The sequence below is a fragment of the Oncorhynchus keta genome, chromosome 2 (assembly GCF_023373465.1).
Source record: "Oncorhynchus keta strain PuntledgeMale-10-30-2019 chromosome 2, Oket_V2, whole genome shotgun sequence".
Lineage (NCBI taxonomy): Eukaryota > Metazoa > Chordata > Actinopteri > Salmoniformes > Salmonidae > Oncorhynchus > Oncorhynchus keta.
The window spans coordinates 73590643-73613162 of NC_068422.1; the positions used below are offsets into that span (position 1 = coordinate 73590643).

General features: G+C 45.6%; 1 protein-coding gene across 2 annotated transcripts in view; it reads right to left on the minus strand.

Annotated features, from left to right (window-relative positions):
* Nucleotides 1–11280: 11280 nt before the first annotated feature.
* Nucleotides 11281–22520, minus strand: part of LOC118360013 (transcription factor Maf-like) — a 157549-nt gene continuing 146309 nt past the window's right edge. For both annotated transcript variants that reach the window (XR_008083398.1, XM_035739035.2), the window contains one exon: nt 11281–13333. The gene's annotated coding sequence lies outside the window, so the exon portion shown is untranslated. The remainder of the gene's footprint in view (nt 13334–22520) is intronic.

Consider the following 22520-nt stretch of genomic DNA (forward strand, 5'->3'; position numbering starts at 1 on the left):
TCCAGACTAGAGGATTGGGGGTACTATCAGGCCCCTGGGGAAGGAGCATTAGTCCAGAGTAGAGGGTTGAGGGTACTATCAGGTCCCTGGGGAAGGAGCATTAGTCCAGAGTAGAGGGTTGAGGGTACTATCAGGCCCTTGGGGAAGGAATATTAGTCCAGAGTAGAGGGTTGAGGGTACTATCAGGTCCCTGGGGAAGGAGCATTAGTCCAGAGTAGAGGATTGAGGGTACTATCAGGCCCCTGGGGAAGGAGCATTAGTCCAGAGTAGAGGGTTGAGGGTACTATTAGGCCCCTGGGGAAGGAGCATTAGTCCAGAGTAGAGGGTTGAGGGTAAGGCCCTTGGAGAAGTATTAGTCCAGAGTAGAGGGTTGAGGGTACTATCAGGCCCTTGGGGAAGGAGCATTAGTCCAGAGTAGAGGGTTGAGGGTACTATCAGGCCCTTGGGGAAGGAGCATTAGTCCAGAGTAGAGGGTTGAGGGTACTATCAGGCCCTTGGGGAAGGAGCATTAGTCCAGAGGGGGTTGAGGGTACTATCAGGTCCTTGGGGAAGGAGCATTAGTCCAGAGTAGAGGGTTGAGGGTACTATCAGGCCCCTGGGGAAGGAGCATTAGTCCAGAGTAGAGGGTTGAGGGTACTATCAGGCCCCTGGGGAAGGAGCATTAGTCCAGAGTAGAGGGTTGAGGGTACTATCAGGCCCTTGGGGAAGGAGCATTAGTCCAGAGTAGAGGGTTGAGGGTACTATCAGGCCCCATTAGTCCAGAGTAGAGGGTTGAGGGTAAGGCCCCTGGGGAAGGAGCATTAGTCCAGAGTTTGAGGTTACTATCAGGTCCTTGGGGAAGGAGCATTAGTCCAGAGTAGAGGGTTGAGGGTACTATCAGGCCCTTGGGGAAGGAGCATTAGTCCAGAGTGGAGGGTTGAGGGTACTATCAGGCCCTTGGGGAAGGAGCATTAGTCCAGAGTTTAGTCCAGAGGAGGGTTGAGGGTACTATCAGGCCCCTGGGGAAGGAGCATTAGTCCAGAGTAGAGGGTTGAGGGTACTATCAGGCCCCTGGGGAAGGAGCATTAGTCCAGAGTAGAGGGTTGAGGGTACTATCAGGCCCTTGGGGAAGGAGCATTGGTCCAGAGTAGAGGGTTGAGTGCCCCATTTGGCTATCTATGTATCAAATCCAGTCCTGCCTAGTTGAGTGGCTCGCTTGAATGGAGGATGACCTAAAAGAGCCTGAAGTCCATGCTGTTTATCTAGTCCTGATGGGCCGTCACCATGGCACCTACTCACACACACATGCACACATTCACGTATGCAGTCAGTGGTACATACAGTACATATGCAGACACGCTGACACAGATATAAACACACTCTGAAAGACATATATGCACACGTACACACACACACACACTTCATTTACTGACCCTACTGTAAGGACAGGAGCACGGTACACTGAGGAAAAATATTATAGAAGTCACACTACACACACAGTCAAGCGTATGTAAAGACCAGTAGTAACTAGAACTGTACACACAATACGACACAGAACAGTTGTCTTGTTACAATGATTATTTATTAAATGTAAAATATCTTTAGCACAGGTTAAAAATTAGACACTTTCATCTACCATGAGCGCCATGGGATTCAGTTTCTAACATGGTGGAAAATAAACACTCTTAGAAAACAAAACCATTCTCATCCAACCAACCCTTCTCCTTTCTCATCCTCTCAGAACGTTTCAGTCGCTAGGGCCGAGGCAAATTGGACTTTTTGATAATCATTGCTTGTTTCTCAATATACCCACGCATTGCAAAGACCATACTGGAAAAACAGGACTCGTCCAATCCACGTTTTATATGACTCATTATCCTTGCAAGTAATTAGTAATTCATTAATTACACCCTCAATTTATGTGAAGTGAATCAACATTACAAAGTTGTTCTCTACCAAGCTTCTTCTAAACTTTGTTGTAGTATTATGTTGTGTTGTCGTGTTAGAAACATATGTGTACCTTTTAAAAAGCGGCCCACTCTTTGAAGCTGGTGAATTTTATTTTTGGTTAAATAAATCAAATAAGCAGCTCAATCTGGCTCTCAGATCCTGCCGTCTCAACTAACAGCTTTCAAGCGAAACCGTTTGGCCATGGCATTTAATTGGCTGAATTACCGACTAAGGATATGTAATAATTCATTTTAGAATATGTATACGAACGTGCAATGGCATTGAAATAATCTATGATAAGTATGAGTCAGAGCTTGTCTCCACCCCTCCCCTCTCTCCTCGATCATACCCGGACCTAGACAATCCACTAACCTACGGGAGGTTCATGGCCTACATTACCTCAACCCTATCTTTACGAACATAATAACAGGGAACAAGTAACATGAGCAGAGCACTGTTAATAATGGCAGGCTATCGCATTTTAAGTATCAGTAAGAAAACATTAACAGCAAAGACATATATCCCCCCAGTTATTGAAGTTGTTTAACAAACTGTATCCATTTTTATAGTTTATTTTTTATTTCATTTTCTTGTTTGATTTCTTCTTCTTCTTCAGTACATGCCAAATGAGAATCTTGGATTACAAAAGTACCTGAAGGACTTGCTAGTTTATCAGCATGCATAGCTGTTTGGTATTTACATTCTATTTACAGACATGGGCTACAAGGAGGGGGGATTCTACAGCACATCGTCTTTCATGTGTTTCATTTACATCTCCAGAATGGTGAAGAGAAAGCAGCTTGATACGGACATATTGCAGAGTACACAGGACGTGCACATAAAAGAGAATGTTCTGTCTCTTAAGTCAGTGCATTGCGTAACACTGTGTCTCTCTCGCTCCCTCTCTGTCTCTGTCTGTGCTGTGCACCAAACTCTGAGCACAGAGTGATTGGAAAGGTTAATTGACGGTGTTAACCGTGCCGTGAAGGGAAAAGCAAATAGCACAGAGTTGGGAGAACATGCACAGCACTGGTGAAGGACATTAAGCTGAGTCTCGCCTGCACCCTCCCTCCCTCCCTCTCTCCCTCCCTCCCTCTATCTCTCAGGCGACAAACACTTGGGCCCCCTGTTGTGTACAAGGACGCGGTGGGCCATCACCATCCATCACGGAAGACATATTGACAAGGCCTTCACCAGTGATCAGGCTTTAAGCGGACCATGCCACAGCAGCCTCACCTCCCTAACATGAGGCTACACTACTCCACGGCTAACGTGGCTAACATGTCCATCTCCACAAAACAGCCACAGAACAACATGACATCCACAGGACCATAGGAAGCTTTGACAGGGTAGAAAGAAAGGAAGACTATTGAGTTGTTGAGATACAGCATCATGGGAGTGGACATTTATATGGCCATACATAGACACATATATATTTGAACATCCCTACGTGTAACGTCATGTAGGTGTTGTTGGATTGTTGGATTCTGTGGGTTCATGCTGTACATGGAAGACGTGGATGAACACATACACCCTCCCCCAGAGTTTTCAGGTTTGGTGGTTGCAATGCCAACCCTCTTGCGGCTATTGCAGTAGTCATTAAATATATTGCTCAGTTAGTGAGAATAACACCAGCATATAATTATATGTATCTCTAGTCTACTGAAGGTTCCTTGTCTATAGGCACCTCATTTACAAGCCAGGCCCTAATATAGGCAATCAGCAGCGCTATCCTCTCACTGGGGGTCCATAAACAGTTGATTTCACAGCAGCGCCTTTGATAAACGAGGGAGGTGGCCTGCCCGGCATGTTAATGGCCCATCCCATAAAGCTTATCTCTGACTGGGGTCACCCAGGCCAAGTAGCAGGGGGCTGATTGCCACGGCAATAAGACTCCGGCAAGCATCACCGAGGCTTTGATGACCCCTTTGACGATTCCACCACAGCCAACACCACAGCCCACCCCATTGGACAATCAAAACCTCACCATGGAAGCCCTTATGGGAAATAAGGAAGACTTTTACTACAGTGAAATTGAAATGAGGGGGAAGAGCAAATGAACCTGGGCAAGCGAGAGGAGGTGGGGCTTATTGAAACAGGCTTTAAACCAGCTTTAGACCAGGAGCTGTAAATGTTTAATTGTCCTCTAACGGCAATACTTTTAAAAACAGATTGGGTAAAAAGAATCACTGCTTGACCTGGAGATTAGGAGGGACATAACTACAGGAAAATATTACCCCTGAAGCTAAATAGAGGCCAATCTAACAAACAGTGGTTTTTTGTGAATATTGGCGTATTGAACTTCATTGTATGTAACCAATTGGTAATAAAGATTTTATCACAATGATTTATTTGTGGGAATTTAAAGATACATGTTGATTGAGTTCGGGGGCACTCTGTTTTAGGAAACCCTGTGAAAGCGTATGGTTGTCACCAGTTGTTCTAACTCTCACTCTGTACTCTGGGGGGAATGAAAACGGTTGGGGGTGAAGGGGGATGGTTTTGGGGAGAATGTTCTGGACCCTGACAACATTTCACTGCTTTAATACAGAGGGATTACACCCATCTCTCAGCAGGGGACACCCTATTCCAACCCCCCTTCTCCCCACCAAAGTTCCCCCAAAACTCCCCCTCTCTGCACCCTCATCCACTTGCCCCCAATAAGCCCTATATGACTCAGAAAGGGCCAGGCACAGGTGGCTGTGACAGTGGAGGGGTGTCTCAATCCCTTCTGTGACCACTCTATGCACCTGACCCTGAGTCAGATGGGCATCACGACCCACAGTGACGTAGAATGGGCAGAGCTCCTTATTCCACCTCACCGAACTGATCTGGGTGCAGCCATTTGAGTGGTAGAATGGCATCCTCTGCAATCGGTGCAGTTCAGTTCAGGCCTGAGAATTGAAGATGGAAAAAGATTTGTCTGTCTTGGTTTTCTTTTTCCTTCTCCCTTTGTCTTTCTGTTTCTCTGTTTGTCTCTGTCCCTCTCTCTCTCTCTCTGTCTGTTTCTCTCTCAATTATTCTGGCTCAGCTGCAGGAGCCTAAATCAAGCTGTCAGAAAGCAGACTGCACGACTAAACGGCGCAGCCTGAAATGCCACCTGTCCATTGTCTCTGTGCGATTTATTATTCCACAATTTATTTATTTCTCGAGCGGGAACTCAGGTTTTCTAGAAGTTCCCTCCCCTATAACAACCTCAGCCAGGTTTGGGATTTTATGAGTTTACTGACAACCTTTTTATGTGTTTTATTTACTTATGTATTACATTTATTTGGCAGCGACAATGCACTACAAAAAACAAAAGTCTCAAAGCACTGAGAAAACATGTGTCAGATCACATTTAGCTAATAGCTAAATATGACGCCCCACCATGACATATCCATGTCACCTTAGCTGAACCTTACTGGGAAACCAGGAACAGCATCCTCCTTATAAGCCAATCAGATTTGTATGTATTTTTATTGAACCTTTATTTAACTAGGCAAGATGCTGAGGATTCAGCACTGTTATGGTTATGGTGTTACACAGGGGTCAGTCCCTTGGCAATTACATCACGTCAGGACCATTTGGCTAAACCCATTCTATCCAGGCCCCCAAATCTTCTTGGGTGCCGATCCCAGCTCGGTGAGGTTTCAAGGGGGTTGATGTGAGGCTAGTGGACCCCCTTGAGGCCAATCCAATCAGTTGGTCAGGCTGGGCTTTGGGAGCTTTATCACCATATTAAACTCAGTAGCCTAAGCCAGGCTCCACCACTCTGTTCTGATGTCATTACAGCAGCATGGTAGTCTCATCGTCCCTGCCACTGTGGTACAGCATTATGAGGTTGATTTGACCTGGGACAGCAACGGAGGCAGACGGGGGTCTGGCTTTAAAGAGGGGAGGGTCTATTCAGTAATCCTGTGACCTCACTGCCAATACCTTGTCCGGCCTCAGGCCAAAGGTCAGTCTCAGGTCTCAGGTCAAGCCTAATCATCACAGAGCCAACCCAAAAACGACACACAGATACAGACATGCATTGGAACGTGAGCATGTGTGTGTGTCATGTCCAGTCACAACACTGGAAGGTCTCTCTACAGTCCCCCTATGTGACCGTCTGCTCTACCACACCACTACACACCCCTATGCCCCTAGAGTCCACAGAATCACAGGAGGCACCGGCTTCACTATTACATCACTGCCATTAGCTAAATGACCAGTCACATTATCTCTCTTATAAGCTGTTTTCCTCTTCTCTGTCCTTCCCCACTGTTTGCTCTGCCACACCTCCCCAATGTACACGCGCTCCAATGGGACAGGAGCCTACCCTACACACACATTAGCCAGCTAGCCATCACACTAATGAACTGTATAGCCAGAGAGGCATGTACTTATTAACCAGGCAAGAGAAAGAGCTAGGTGATAAAACAAATACAGGCCAGCTAAGTTGATTAGCCACGAGGCCAAAGAAAATAATGTACAGAGTATTTATCCTAACAGACACAACACTGGGACTAGTGGTTTGTTTGTGGATGTGACTTGACACATGCATAAGCCATGGTAGTCACTGCAGAACACATGCTAGAGGATACATAGGCTTCTAATGAAAGTGGATATGGCTCCCTCCCTCTATCTTTCTCGTTCTCCCCCTCTCCACTGACAGTGGTAATTGACTTTCTCTCTCCTCTTGTCTCTTGTTTGTGTGGCTTTGTGGAGGGCTGACAAATGACCCACCAAGCAGCCTGATGGCCCTATATTACCCACTCCTCTATTTGCTTAATCCAAAAACAAGATTCTGGGTCCGTTTCACCTCTCTCTCCTCTCTCTCCTCTCTCTCTCTCTGTCTCTCTCTCTCTCTCTCTCTCTCTCTCTCTCTCTCTCTCTCTCTCTCTCTCTCTCTCTCTCTGTCTCTCTCTCTCTCTCTCTCTGTCTCTCTGTCTCTCTATCTCTCTGTCTCTCTCTCTCTCTCTCTCTCTCCTCTCTCTCTCTGTGTGTCTCTCTGTGTCTCTCTGTGTCTCTCTCTGTCTCTCTCTCTCTCTCTCTCTCTGTCTCTCTCTCTCTGTCTCTCTGTCTCTCTCTCTCTATCTCTCTCTCACACACACACCAGGGAGATTGATGGAGTCCTTCACCTCAATAGCTTGCCTCAGTCTGGGATGGGGGGGGGAGAAAGGGAGAAGAGAGGAAAGAGCAGAAAAAGAGGAGAGAAAAGGAGAGGAGAAGCGAAGAGTGGAAAGAAAAGGGGAAAGGGGAAAGAGAGAAGGAGGGAGATGAAAGAGAGGAGGAAGGGGATTGAGACAGAGAAGATACATGAAAGTAGGAATGAGCAGTGAGAAAATAAAGTAAGAGGGGGAGGGGTGAGCCTGATTAAATGCAGGGTCTGTGTATGTATTGGAGTGGAGGAGAGAATGAAATAAAGGAGGCAAGGGGTGCCCAATAGGGGGTAAATCTGAATCAGGACAGCACTCTATCCCCCCTCTCTCCACCCTCCCAAATATCCCTCATGTTAATATACCCCCAGCGTGGGCCTCTGGGTAATATGACTTTGACCTGTGATTACACTAACAGCTTATTGTTTGCCCACTGAGAACAATCCATTATTTTGCCGATCTGTTTCCATACAGTCCTGTTGTTTAGATTAGTCTGAGTGTGTGTGTGGGTGGGTGGGGTGTGTGTATATGTGTGTCTGTGTGTGTGTGTGTAAGTGTGCATGTTTGTGCATAAGAGCATGTGTGTACACGTGTGTGTGTGTGTCTGTGAGCGTCTACGGGAACCTGTGAATAACACTAAGGCTTGTGGGAAATGTCATGGTCAGGGTCATACTCTGATGAAACGGCATGTGTGCAGTCTGCGAGTTTATCTCAATGAAAAACACACTAACCGTGTTCTTCAAACAGGCGAGGGGAGATCACAACTGTCTCTGTTACTTATACCCTCTTTAACTCCTCAGAAAAATGCTTTTGCTTCATTTTGGCGAAATCAGAAAGCTTCAAACTCGGGAGGACATCAACAGTAGCTCAACGTGATGTCTCCTGCCGTGTGTGTGACTGACATCTTCATCCTTTAATATGCTTCTGCCTAATAGATCTGCATTAACTTATCACCACAGAGCCAGGTAGCAGCGCCGCTCCCATCCTCCTTTTGATGTTGTGTTTGTGTTGCTCGCTGACCGCAAGGATGGGAGCTAATACACACATCAAACGCCTTTTACTACTACTGCTTCCCCACCAAGCAGACACACACACACACACACACACACACACACACACACACACACACACACACACACACACACACACACACACACACACACACACACACACACACACACACACACACACACACACACACACACACACACACACACACACACACAGAGGAGACGGGAGGAGGATGGTTTACCAAATTGAACTGGTTTCTATCTCTACTCTACTTTCCTACTGGGGCCAACTGTCCCTGGTCACAGTCTATGTCCATCCCTCACCGTCTCTGATGTCTTCCTATTGTTTCATCTAACTGTTAAATATTGCATTGGGTTTGGTAATGCTTTACACTGGAGAGCCACTGTACATGATTCACTTGCATTGATTGCTCTGTGTATAATTTTATGAAACATACAATATAAGCCAATGTAAACCCAAATAGTTGCTTCATTATGAAATCTCTGTCATACCATCAACACACCTGTCATCACCGAAGCCCATGAATCCTTATCAATCCCTATGTTAATGTCATGATTCATCAAGTGATGCACTGCTATTGTTAGATGATGACAGCAGAGTTGAGCATGTTGTGTGGAGGTCCCGTCCATAGAGGGGCTGAAGCACTTGGAGCCCAGCCCAGGGAGAGTGCAGCTGCACTGGGGAAGGATAAAGGAATCGCTGGGGTGGAAGAGCAACAGGTATTTAACGGCTAGCCTGAACATCTGGTTGAGCTTAGAGGTATTGCTCATTAACACAGAGTCAACCCCAGATAGGATGTGAGGTCACAGGGCTGTTGGGAAGTGGCACTAGCTGGGGTGGAGGGGACAGTGAACTCTGTGGCTGAAGGGTTGGAGGGGTTGTGGAGGTGACCTGAGAGAAGAGCAGATTTTGTCTGGTCAGGTCTCTAGCTGAGAGAATAATGTTGGTTTGGTCTGAAATGCTGCCCTACATTCTTAAATGTGGGAACCATTTAACTTCAACATTGTCACATTGTTTGCTTGTTGTCTCATTTTCTGTCTCCTCTCTGTCACTCTACATCTCTGCTGTTCTCTCTACTTTCTGTCGATCCACATTTCTTCCCTTCGCTCTCTGTAGCTCTACATCTCTACCCTTCTCTCTCCTCTCTGTCGCTCTACATCTCTACCCTTCTGTCTCCTCTCTGTAGCTCTACATCTTTCCCCACCTCTCTCCTCTCTGTCGCTCTACATCTTTCCCCACCTCTCTCCTCTCTGTCGCTCTACATCTCTCCCCACCTCTCTCCTCTCTGTCGCTCTACATCTCTACCCTTCTCTCTCCTCTCTGTCGCTCTACATCTCTACCCGTCTGTCTCCTCTCTGTAGCTCTACATCTCTACCCTTATCTCTCCTCTCTGTAGCCCTACATCTCTGCCCTTATCTCTCCTCTCTGTAGCCCTACATCTCTACCCTTCTCTCTCTGTAGCTCTACATCTCTGCCCTTCTCTCTCCTCTCTGTAGCCCTACATCTCTACCCTTCTCTCTCCTCTCTGTCGCTCTACATCTCTACCCTTCTCTCTCCTCTCTGTCGCTCTACATCTCTACCCTTCTCTCTCCTCTCTGTCGCTCTACATCTCTACCCTTCTCTCTCTTCTCTGTCGCTCTACATCTCTACCCGTCTGTCTCCTCTCTGTAGCTCTACATCTCTACCCTTATCTCTCCTCTCTGTAGCCCTACATCTCTGCCCTTATCTCTCCTCTCTGTAGCCCTACATCTCTACCCTTCTCTCTCTGTAGCTCTACATCTCTGCCCTTCTCTCTCCTCTCTGTAGCCCTACATCTCTACCCTTCTCTCTCCTCTCTGTCACTCTACATCTCTACCCTTCTCTCTCTTCTCTGTCGCTCTACATCTCTACCCTTCTCTCTCCTCTCTGTCGCTCTACATCTCTACCCTTCTCTCTCTTCTCTGTCGCTCTACATCTCTACCCTTCTCTCTCCTCTCTGTCGCTCTACATCTCTGCTGTTCTCTCTCCTCTCTGTCGCTCTACATCTCTGCTGTTCTCTCTCCTCTGTCTCTACATCTCTGCTGTTCTCTCTCCTCTCTGTCTCTCTACATCTCTGCTGTTCTCTCTCCTCTCTGTCTCTCTACATCTCTGCTGTTCTCTCTCCTCTCTGTCTCTCTACATCTCTGCTGTTCTCTCTCCTCTCTGTCGCTCTACATCTCTGCTGTTCTCTCTCCTCTCTGTCGCTCTACATCTCTACTGTTCTCTCTCCTCTCTGTCGCTCTACATATCTGCTGTTCTCTCTCCTCTCTGTCTCTCTACATCTCTGCTGTTCTCTCTCCTCTCTGTCTCTACATCTCTGCTGTTCTCTCTCCTCTCTGTCTCTACATCTCTGCTGTTCTCTCTCCTCTCTGTCTCTCTACATCTCTGCTGTTCTCTCTCCTCTCTGTCGCTCTACATCTCTGCTGTTCTCTCTCCTCTCTGTCTCTACATCTCTGCTGTTCTCTCTCCTCTCTGTCGCTCTACATCTCTGCTGTTCTCTCTCCTCTCTGTCTCTCTACATCTCTGCTGTTCTCTCTCCTCTCTGTCGCTCTACATCTCTGCTGTTCTCTCTCCTCTCTGTCTCTCTACATCTCTGCTGTTCTCTCTCCTCTCTGTCTCTACATCTCTGCTGTTCTCTCTCCTCTCTGTCTCTCTACATCTCTGCTGTTCTCTCTCCTCTCTGTCTCTCTACATCTCTGCTGTTCTCTCTCCTCTCTGTCGCTCTACATCTCTGCTGTTCTCTCTCCTCTCTGTCTCTCTACATCTCTGCTGTTCTCTCTCCTCTCTGTCGCTCTACATCTCTGCTGTTCTCTCTCCTCTCTGTCTCTACATCTCTGCTGTTCTCTCTCCTCTCTGTCGCTCTACATCTCTGCCCTTTTCCGTCTCCTGTCCTCTGCACTCCTTTTCTCTCTTTACATCTCCCCCTCCTCACCTCTATTCTACCTTTCCACCTCTCCTCTTTTCCTGTATTCCTCTCGTCCCCTGTTCCCCGTGCTGCTGGCAGCCCTGGCAGTGCTGTTGACTCATTGAGATGTGTAAATCCCTTTGACATGGGATGAATAGACAGTTCCTGGCAGGGCGCCCCACGCCACTTTGTGCACTGCCACTTAATTGGAGCGCCCCAGTTTGCCCCCCCCCTCGCCCCCCACCCCCTCCACCCTCCACACCCCCTGCTCTCTCACTCTGGCCAGGTTCTTTCTGACATCAAAGGGGGCGTTATCATCCCTTCAAAGTGCTTAAAACCCATTCAGCTCGGTGGTTTTGCTTAGGAGGTCCTTTTTTAAAAGGAACAGTATTTCCATCACATTATATTTTCTGTCATTAAGGAAACTTAAGAGTATGTACCCTGAAAACATAGGATAGAGTGCTTCCATTGGCTTAGAGAGAGTGTCTCTTCCTCTTTCTGAATCAACGGCCACCAGCCTGTCTCCGGTAGGTATTAGGATCACAATGCATATTTTCATCTACATGTCAACATGTACTACTTACAGCTGAGGGTTCTATACATACAGAATATACATACATACACCACTGTATTCCACTTGTCTCCCTTTGAGAGTGTTTATGTGTGTGGGGGTGGGTATATGTGTGTATGCGCGTGTGTATGTGTTTGTTTTTAACCGTCACGACGAGCGTCCATCCGTAACGTTTAGAAACAGATCGACTGGCTCTCTCCTCATGAGTCTCTGGGATGGGCGAGAGGAGGAGCAGAGAGGATTGTGGGAGCAGGCGAGGGGCTGTTTAGGTATCAGGTTTGTCCTGGAAGCACATCGATAGGTAGAGGATGCAAGAGGATGAAGATGCTTTCAGGTTATCTTGCGTGCGTTGCGTTCCATGCACAGTATCCTCTCTTGCACCAACAGCTGTAGTTGGTCTGGTTGTTGTTATGTCTTCAGTAGACAGTTTGAGATAGGTCAAAAGTCAATATGGTTTCTGCAACCTTGAAATCATACTGTGATGATCCGTTCGCCTTGTTTGGCCGTACAGAGGAGCACCTGGGTAAACCATGCCAGGTGTTGTGGGAGAGAGAGATAGAGACACCTGCCTTAGCTGAGGACATGTGTTGCCCTATGAGAGGTCCATGAGAGAGACCACAGTACAGAGCCCAGAGGGGCCATTGGTACAAGCTATTCAAAAGGGATGAGGAAACAAACAAAGAAACAAACCAAATACAAGATTGGCCGCCCACAGATCTCAGGTAGACACATGACATAGATGCATTGGGGACCCTGCTGAGGATACTATAGTATGTTTACTCTCTAATACTTTATTATTGGTTCTACCTTCATAATATAGTCAACACTATATGACTTAGTCACAGTCCCATTGTCTTTATAGACAGAAATGTTTCCCTAATATGTCTGCAGGTATTCAAATAATACAGTGAGCTATTACTTGCATTTCTATGCATTTAGTCAAATGTACAGGTCAACAAAATGTCCTACATAGTATATCTTAAGTTAATACTGCCTGGTAAAGATAGGAATCTAGGATTAAAAAGGTGTAATCATTGTACTATTCACAATTATGAGTTTTGTGATCTACAAGCATACTGAGGAACACAGTAAAGTCAGATCCATGCTATAGTACATCACTCATGTCCATTGGAGAGGAAGACTGGTTCATTATGCAAATAGTACACACTATAGTAGTCTTACAGTCCAACTAACTCCAAAATGATACAGGAAGTAAGTTCTCTAAAACGAGGAACATATTGTCAATGGTAGTTACAATGACCTCTGATAGGGAAGATAGAGTAAGGGATTTCAGAGGGAGGAGCTGGGTTGCTTGGGTATTTTATCCTATATCAGGAATGCTGGACTTGGATGAGTCTTCTTAGTGGAGGATCCCACTTGGGGGAAAAAGGTTGGTTTTTAGATGAACTACTTACAGTAACATGCATCAAAGTTTTGTTTACCCCGTCCCTCCCCCCCTACAGAGGAAATGGTTTCTCCAGTAATATTCTTCTGATGTTGTCAATCATCTTGATACATCATTTGAGTCAGTGTTTTGTTTTTGTTTTTGTTTTCTTACAAAAAAGCTGGAGGTAAAATAGCGGAGAGGAAAGTGGGAGTAGGAAGAGGCTCTGAAGCATTTCTCTGCAGGGGGTCTTTTAGGGGTCTTTTCTTCTTCTCCAGTGAAGTCATCTTTAGATGTTGTTGTGCTTTGTGGGGTTCCTCATGCCATTGGTCAGTCACTCTAAAGTCATCAGCGTTCAGTCGCCAGGTTATCTGCAGACATGGAGAGAGAACAAGAGAGGGAGAGACCGAGCGAGAGAGAGGGAGAAAGAGAGGACAATAGAGGGAGAAAGAGAGGATAATAGAGAGAGAGAGACCGAGCGAGAGAGAGGGAGAAAGAGAGGACAATAGAGAGAGAGAGACCGAGCGAGAGAGAGGGAGAAAGAGAGGACAATAGAGAGAGAGACCGAGCGAGAGAGAGGGAGAAAGAGAGGACAATAGAGAGAGAGACCGAGCGAGAGAGAGGGAGAAAGAGAGGACAATAGAGAGAGAGACCGAGCGAGAGCGAGAGAGAGGGAGAAGGAAAGAGAGAGAGAGGGAGAAGGAAAGAGAGAGTGAGAGAGAGAGGGAGAAGGAAAGAGAGAGTGAGAGAGAGAGGGAGAAGGAAAGAGAGAAAGAGAGAGAGAAACAGTACAGGTCGTTAAATGTGTATGAGTCAGACCACCCATCTGTGTGCCCTTTTTGTGCCCCCCCCCCCACACACACACACACACAGACACACATGACTGTCAGTGAAAGAGCGAGAGGGACCCCACCATAACCTCCACAGAAACTAGGGCCCACCATGTCACAGCCATGACGCAGGCTGACTCACTGTTATTTGGGACGGTGGTGCCCTCCCTGGTGCCTGTGTAAAAACAAAGGGCCGGTGACCACCCTGTGAGTGTGTACGGTCTGACTGCATCGACGCTGAGATTCTGAGCGACAGCGGCGGCTGCATGGGGGGTGACTCCTTCATCAGCTTCAATTAAGGCCAGAGAGACAGAGATGGCTACAGAGGCCGCTCACTAACTGCATGGATGAGTCTAACCTCTGGATTAAACACAACCCCTCAGTCAAAGATCACTCTCTGGGTTTGAGTCTTCAGAATAATACTCATTAAGTTTATAGTTTTATGATATATTAATCTCTAGAATGCATCCTTCAGTATCTATTTGGTCAGTTCTGATATCCTTGAGCCATTATTACAATAGAAAAAAACATTTGAGTATACCAAACATTAAGAACACCTAAGCTTTGCACAGGGATACTGGCCCATGTTGACTCCAATGCTTCCCACAGTGGTGGACTATTCTTGATTCTTGATACACTCGGGAAACTGTTGCCCATTTAACCCTCTGAATGGCACACATACACAATCAATGTCTCAATTGTCTCAAGGCTTAAAAATCCTTCTTTAACCTGTCTCCTTCCATTCATCTGCACTGATTTAAGTGGATTTCACAAGTGACATCAATAAGGGATCATAGCTTTCACCTGGATTCACCTGGTCAGACTGCGTCATGGAAAGAGCAGGTGTGCTTAATGTTTTGTGTCCTCAGTGTATAACAACATGGCCGACAACAGAGTGATTATACAGACTCACAGTGAAGGAGCACTACACATCAATAACTGACACATCAGTTCCTTTATCTAGCCTGTGTTTACTATCTAAAGCCAGGCAGTCATGCCACTGTGAGAGAGTGCTTTGGGTTGATATTTGGGTTGATATTTTGCTGAAAAATGCTTGAAAGGTTTCCTACCCCCCCAGGTAGATTAGAGGTTTGGGATGATTCATACGGGTTGTGTGTGGGTGGGCCATTAGACAGAGAACAACAGCTACAGTGAGGGAAAAAGGTATTTGATCCCCTGCTGATTTTGTACATTTGCCTACTGACAAAGAAATGATCAGTCTATAATTTTAATGGTAGGTTTATTTGAACAGTAAGAGGCAGAATAACATTTAAAAAATCCAGAAAAGCGCATGTAAAAAATGTTAGAAGTCATACACACACACACCACACAAACACACACACACACACACACCACACACACACACACAGCTATTCGGAACAACTCTTGCTAAAATGCTAAAATCCTAGAATCATAAAATCCCTGCTCTCATTACTATAACCTATGATGATGTGGGTCCGGTATACCACGTAAGCAATAAGGCCCGAGGGGGTGTAGTGTATGGCCTGTTCTTTGCACGATGCAACGCGGAGTGCCTGGACACAGCCCTTAGCCGTGGTATTGTGGCCATATATCACAAACCCCCGAGGTGCCTTATTACTATTATAAAATGTTTACCAACTAAATTAGAGCAGTAAAAATCTATGTTTTGTCATACCTGTGGTATACGGTCTGATATACCACGGCTGTCAGCCAATCAGCCAACCAATAGTCCCTAGTCCAATCAAACCTCGCGAATAGTCCCTTGCGATATGCAACTGTTCAGGGAAGTCAGGAACCAATACACAATACCTACTCAGCAAATTGGATGCAGTCTATCACAGTGCCATCCGTTTTGTTACCAAAGCGCCTTATACCACCCACCACTGCGACCTGTATGCTCTAGTCGGCTGGCCCTCGCTACATATTTGTCGCCAGACCCACTGGCTCCAGGTCATCTACAAGTCTATGCTAGGTAAAGCTCTGCCTTATCTCAGCTCACTGGTCACCATAGCAACACCCACCCGTATCACGCGCTCCAGCAGGTATATCTCACTGGTCATCCCCAAAGCCAAATACACCTCCGTTGGCCGACCTTTCCTTCCAGTTCTCTGCTGCCAGTGACTGGAACAAATTGCAAAAATCGCTGAAGCTGGTGACTTAAAGTTCCCTCACTAACTTTAAACATCAGCTATCTGAGCAGCTAACCGATCGCTGCAGCTGTACATAGTCCATCTGTAAATAGCCCACCCAATCTACCTAACTCATCCCCTTATTGTTTTTATTTACTTTTCTGCTCTTTTGCAGACCAGTATCACTACTTACATACCATCATCTGCTCATCATCTTCTGCTCATCTATCACTCCAGTGTTAATCTGCTAAATTGTCATTTCTTTGCTACTATGTCCTATTTATTGCCATACCTCCTCATTCCATTTGCACACACTGTATATAGACTTTCTTTTTTCTAATGTGTTGACTGTATGCTTGTTTATTCCATGTAACTCTGTGTCATTGTTTTTGTCACACTGCTTTGCTTTATCTTGGCCAGGTCGCAGTTGTAAATGAGAACTTGTTTACCTGGTTATAAAGGTGAAATAATTTGTATTTTTTTAAATCAGCATTCAGGGCTCAAACCACCAAGTTTAAAATGTTGCTTTAATCTCAGGTGGTAATAATTATCACTGCCTGCCTCCCATGTACTTTCATCATCATCTCTTTACATTTTACAAAATGGTCAGACATGATTTCCTACATGAAAACAGGAGAGAGTAAGGCCTCAATGTGTACTACCATATCAGTATGGCCCGGGTGAGTCACTTGTTCACAAACAAAGCCTCTCTTTCTCCAGCTGAGGCCCAACATACGCAGGTGGTTCAGGGCAGCACACACACGTGCCCTTCCCTGTGAGGATACAGTGTGTACTGCTTACATACCAGATTCAGAAGAAAACAACTGTAAGCTACTGCTTTGTCCCAGTACAGAAGGCTGATTCCTCACAAAACTACAATAAACAGGACCCATAGAAAGGTCCTTTGGAGGAAGTTTGGTTGACATATATTTTACATTTGTATCTTAAAACCTCTTATGGCTGCAGTGGCCGTATTGAGTAGCTTGGATGAAAGATGCCCAGAGGTGCCCAGAGTAAACAGCCTGCTCCTCAGTCCCAGTTGCTAATATATGCCTATTACTATTAGTATTGATTAGAAAACACTCTGAATTTTCTAAAACTGTTTGAATGATGTCTGTCAGTATAACAGAACTCATATGGCAGGCGGCAAAAACCTGAGAAGAAATCCAAACAGGAAGTGGGAAATCTGAGGTTGGTCGATTTTCAACCCAGCCCCTATTGAATATACAGTGGGATATTGGTTATGTTTACTTCCTATGGCTTCCACTAGATGTCTTTAGAAACTTGAATGAGGCTTCTACTGTGATGTGGAGCCGGATGAGAGCTCTTTGAGTCAGTGGTCTGGCAGAGAGCCAGGTCCTGGTCAGGAGCATTTCACATGATAGCGTTCCATGGCTTTTCTACAGACAATGGACTTCTCCGGTTGGAGCGTTCTTGAAGATTTATGATAAAAATATCCTAATGAATTATTCTGTACTTAGTTTGAAAAGTTTCTACGACCTGCAATATAACTTTTTGAAGTTTTTGTCCGACGTTCGGCTGGACCAACCCGAGTGTTTGGATTTGTGTACTAAACCCGCTAACAAAAGTAGCTACTTGGACATAAATAATGGGCATTATCGAACAAAACAAACATTAATTGTGGAACTAGGATTCCTGTGAGTGCATTCTGATGAAGATCATCAAAGGTAAGGAAATACTTATAATATTATTTCTGATTTCTGTTGACTCCAACATGGCGGATCATTTTTTTTCTTAGCGCTGTTCTCAGATTATTGCATGGTTTGCTTTTTCCGTAAAGTTGTTTTGAAATATGACACAGTTGTTGCATTAAGGAGAGGTATATTTATATTTCCATGTCTAACAATTGTATTTTCATCAACATTTATAATGAGTATTTCTGTAAAATGATGTGGCTCTCTGTAATATCACCGGATGTTTTTGGAACTAGTGAACGTAACGCGCCAATGCATACTGAAATATTAACTTTATCAAACAAAACATACATATATTGTGTAACATGAAGTCTTATGAGTGTCATCTACCCAAGGACGCCAGAGGACAAAAATCCGTTAACCACCTAACTGAGGATCTCAATTTAACCTTGCGCAATACCCTAGATGCAGTTGCACCCCTAAAAATGAAAAAATGTCTCATAAGAAACTAGCTCCCTGGTACACAGAAAATACCCGAGCTCTGAAGCAAGCTTCCAGAAAATTGGAACGGAAATGGCGCCACACCAAACTGGAAGTCTTCCGACTAGCTTGGAAGGACGGTACCGTGCAGTACCGAAGAGCCCTTACTGCTGCTCGATCGTCCTATTTTTCTAACTTAATTGAGGAAAATAAGAACAATCCGAAATTCCTTTTTGATACTGTGGCAAAGCTAACTAAAAAGCAGCATTCCCCAAGAGAGGATGACTTTCACTTTAGCAGTGATAAATTCATGAACTTCTTTGAGGAAAAGATTATGATTATTAGAAAGCAAATTACGGACTCCTCTTTAAACCTGCGTATTCCTCCAAACCTCAGTTGTCCTGAGTCTGCACAACTCTGCCAGGACCTAGGATCAAGAGAGACGCTCAAGTGTTTTAGTACTATATCTCTTGACACAATGATGAAAATAATCATGGCCTCTAAACCTTCAAGCTGTATACTGGACCCTATTCCAACTAAACTACTGAAAGAGCTGCTTCCTGTGCTTGGCCCTCCTATGTTCAACATAATAAACGGCTCTCTATCCACTGGATGTGTACCAAACTCACTAAAAGTGGCAGTAATAAAGCCTCTCTTGAAAAAGCCAAACCTTGACCCAGAAAATATAAAAAACTATCGGCCTATATCGAATCTTCCATTCCTCTCAAAGATTTTAGAGAAGGCTGTTGCGCAGCAACTCACTGCCTTCCTGAAGACAAACAATGTATACGAAATGCTTCAGTCTGGTTTTAGACCCCATCATAGCACTGAGACGGCACTTGTGAAGGTGGTAAATGACATTTTAATGGCATCGGACCGAGGCTCTGCATCTGTCCTCGTGCTCCTAGACCTTAGTGCTGCTTTTGATACCATCGATCACCACATTCTTTTGGAGAGATTGGAAACCCAAATTGGTCTACACGGACAAGTTCTGGCCTGGTTTAGATCTTATCTGTCGGAAAGATATCAGTTTGTCTCTGTGAATGGTTTGTCCTCTGACAAATCAACTGTACATTTCGGTGTTCCTCAAGGTTCTGTTTTAGGACCACTATTGTTTTCACTATATATTTTACCTCTTGGGGATGTTATTCGAAAACATAATGTAAACTTTCACTGCTATGCGGATGACACACAGCTGTACATTTCAATGAAACATGGTGAAGCCCCAAAATTGCCCTCGCTAGAAGCATGTGTTTCAGACATAAGGAAGTGGATGGCTGCAAACTTTCTACTATTAAACTCGGACAAAACAGAGATGCTTGTTCTAGGTCCCAAGAAACAAAGAGATCTTCTGTTGAATCTGACAATTAATCTTAATGGTTGTACAGTCGTCTCAAATAAAACTGTGAAGGACCTCGGCGTTACTCTGGACCCTGATCTCTCTTTTGAAGAACATATCAAGACCATTTCGAGGACAGCTTTTTTCCATCTACGTAACATTGCAAAAATCAGAAACTTTCTGTCCAAAAATGATGCAGAAAAATTAATCCATGCTTTTGTCACTTCTAGGTTAGACTACTGCAATGCTCTATTTTCCGGCTACCCGGATAAAGCACTAAATAAACTTCAGTTAGTGCTAAATACGGCTGCTAGAATCCTGACTAGAACCAAAAAATTTGATCATATTACTCCAGTGCTAGCCTCTCTACACTGGCTTCCTGTCAAAGCAAGGGCTGATTTCAAGGTTTTACTGCTAACCTACAAAGCATTACATGGGCTTGCTCCTACCTACCTCTCTGATTTGGTCCTGCCGTACATACCTACACGTACGCTACGGTCACAAGACGCAGGCCTCCTAATTGTCCCTAGAATTTCTAAGCAAACAGCTGGAGGCAGGGCTTTCTCCTATAGAGCTCCATTTTTATGGAACGGTCTGCCTACCCATGTCAGAGACGCAAACTCGGTCTCAACCTTTAAGTCTTTACTGAAGACTCATCTCTTCAGTGGGTCATATGATTGAGTGTAGTCTGGCCCAGGAGTGGGAAGGTGAACGGAAAGGCTCTGGAGCAACGAACCGCCCTTGCTGTCTCTGCCTGGCCGGTTCCCCTCTTTCCACTGGGATTCTCTGCCTCTAACCCTGTTACGGGGGCTGAGTCACTGGCTTGCTGGGGCTCTCTCGTGCCGTCCCTGGGGGGTGCGTCACCTGGGTGGGTTGATTCACTGTTGTGGTCGGCCTGTCTGGGTTGCCCCCCTTGGGTTGTACCGTGGCGGAGATCTTTGTGGGCTATACTCGGCCTTGTCTCAGGATGGTAAGTTGGTGGTTGAAGATATCCCTCTAGTGGTGTGGGGGATGTGCTTTGGCAAAGTGGGTGGGGTTATATCCTTCCTGTTTGGCCCTGTCCGGGGTGTCCTCGGATGGGGCCACAGTGTCTCCTGACCCCTCCTGTCTCAGCCTCCAGTATTTATGCTGCAGTAGTTTATGTGTCGGGGGCTAGGGTCAGTTTGTTATATCTGGAGTACTTCTCCTGTCCTATTCGGTGTCCTGTGTGAATCTAAGTGTGCGTTCTCTAATTCTCTCCTTCTCTCTTTCTTTCTCTCTCTCGGAGGACCTGAGCCCTAGGACCATGTCCCAGGACTACCTGACATGAGGACTCCTTGCTGTCCCCAGTCCACCTGGCCATGCTCCTGCTCCAGTTTCAACTGACCTGAGCCCTAGGACCGTGCCCCAGGACTACCTGACATGAAGGCTCCTTGCTGTCCCCAGTCCACCTGACTGTGCTGCTGCTCCAGTTTCAACTGTTCTGCCTTATTATTATTCGACCATGCTGGTCATTTATGAACATTTGAACATCTTGGTCATGTTCTGTTATAATCTCTACCCGGCACAGCCAGAAGAGGACTGGCCACCCCACATAGCCCGGTTCCTCTCTAGGTTTCTTCCTAGGTTTTGGCCTTTCTAGGGAGTTTTTCCTAGCCACCGTGTTTTTACACCTGCATTGTTTGCTGTTTGGGGTTTTAGGCTGGGTTTCTGTACAGCACTTTGAGATATCAGCTGATGTACGAAGGGCTATATAAATAAATTTGATTTGATTTGATTTGATTTGATTTGATGAAGATCATCAAAGGTTAGTGATACATTTGATCTCTATTTGTGCTTTTTGTGACTCCTCTCTTTGGCTGGAAAAATGGCTGTGTTTTTCTGTGAGTTGGTGGTGACCTAACATAATCGTTTGTGGTGCTTTCGCTGTAAAGCCTATTTGAAACCGGACACTGTGGTGGGATTAACAACAAGATGACCTTTAAAACGGTATAAGATACATGTATGTTTGAGGAATTTTAATTATGAGATTTCTGTTGTTTTGAATTTGGCTCCTTGCACTTTCACTGGCTGTTGTCATATCGATCCCGTTAACGGGATTGCAGCCCTAAGAAGTTTTAATTAAAGCATAATTGATAAATAATTAATTGAAACATTTGTGGAATTTTGGCCTTACCCAGGCCTCCTAAATAAAGTCCTGTTCTGTTCTAGTTTTGTGAGGAGTCTCCATCCAGTAACCTGTGCTAGACTCAGTGTTCGTGAGTATCCATACAACTAATAATAATAAATAATATATGCCATTTAGCAGACGCTTTTAGAGATCACATTCACTGCCCCAGGGCTACACTCATCCACTCTGAGAGAACCAACACAGTCCTGAATACACCCCTGGCTAAGAGGTAAGCTGTGTTCGGGAGCAAGACAATACTCTAGCAGTGTGAACAACACAGCCACCCAGCGATGGGAACGGTTGGCCACTCCGCAGCACCAAAGCAAGGTGTTAGCACTTGAGGTCGTTTGCCTCATCAATAATTGACAGAGGCAAACTAATCAGAACAATTTGCTCCCCACAGAAAAGTGCTAGAGCAGGCTTACACCGGTGAATCATTAATGAGGCAATTAGCAGAGACGGTTAGACGGTTAGCCTCTCGCTAGTACCGCACCGCTCCTCTGACGTTACGCTAAGCTGCACCTGGTCCTGTCATAGATGCTGTTGACAGAGTGGTCCTGGTCAACACTCAGATAAGGAGAAAGGGAAAGCTGCAGAATGTAATGATGTGCTGCTGAAGCCACTGGGTAGAATGTGAGCTGCGTTACAGAATTAAATGTTGTCAATGTGTTGCACAGGCTTCTTTAGGAGCACAATGCAAATCCGTCAGCATGGGGGATTGACCAGTATTGGCCGTTGCCGTGGAGAGGGCCAGCTGGAGCTATTTCCATGGCGATTCCGGTGTGGGAGAGTCTTTATGGACAAGGATAACATCGACCTGGGTGACATCGCTCAAACATTGGGGAAAACAACAACAAAGATGGTGCTTCTCTTTGAAGGCCAGGGTCCAGGATTGTTGTTTGACGGAGAAATCAAAGTCCTGAGGGAGCTGCTCACGAAGCCTGATCGAGCGGCCATATTGGAACCATATCATAGCTAATCGATGCAGGTCTCT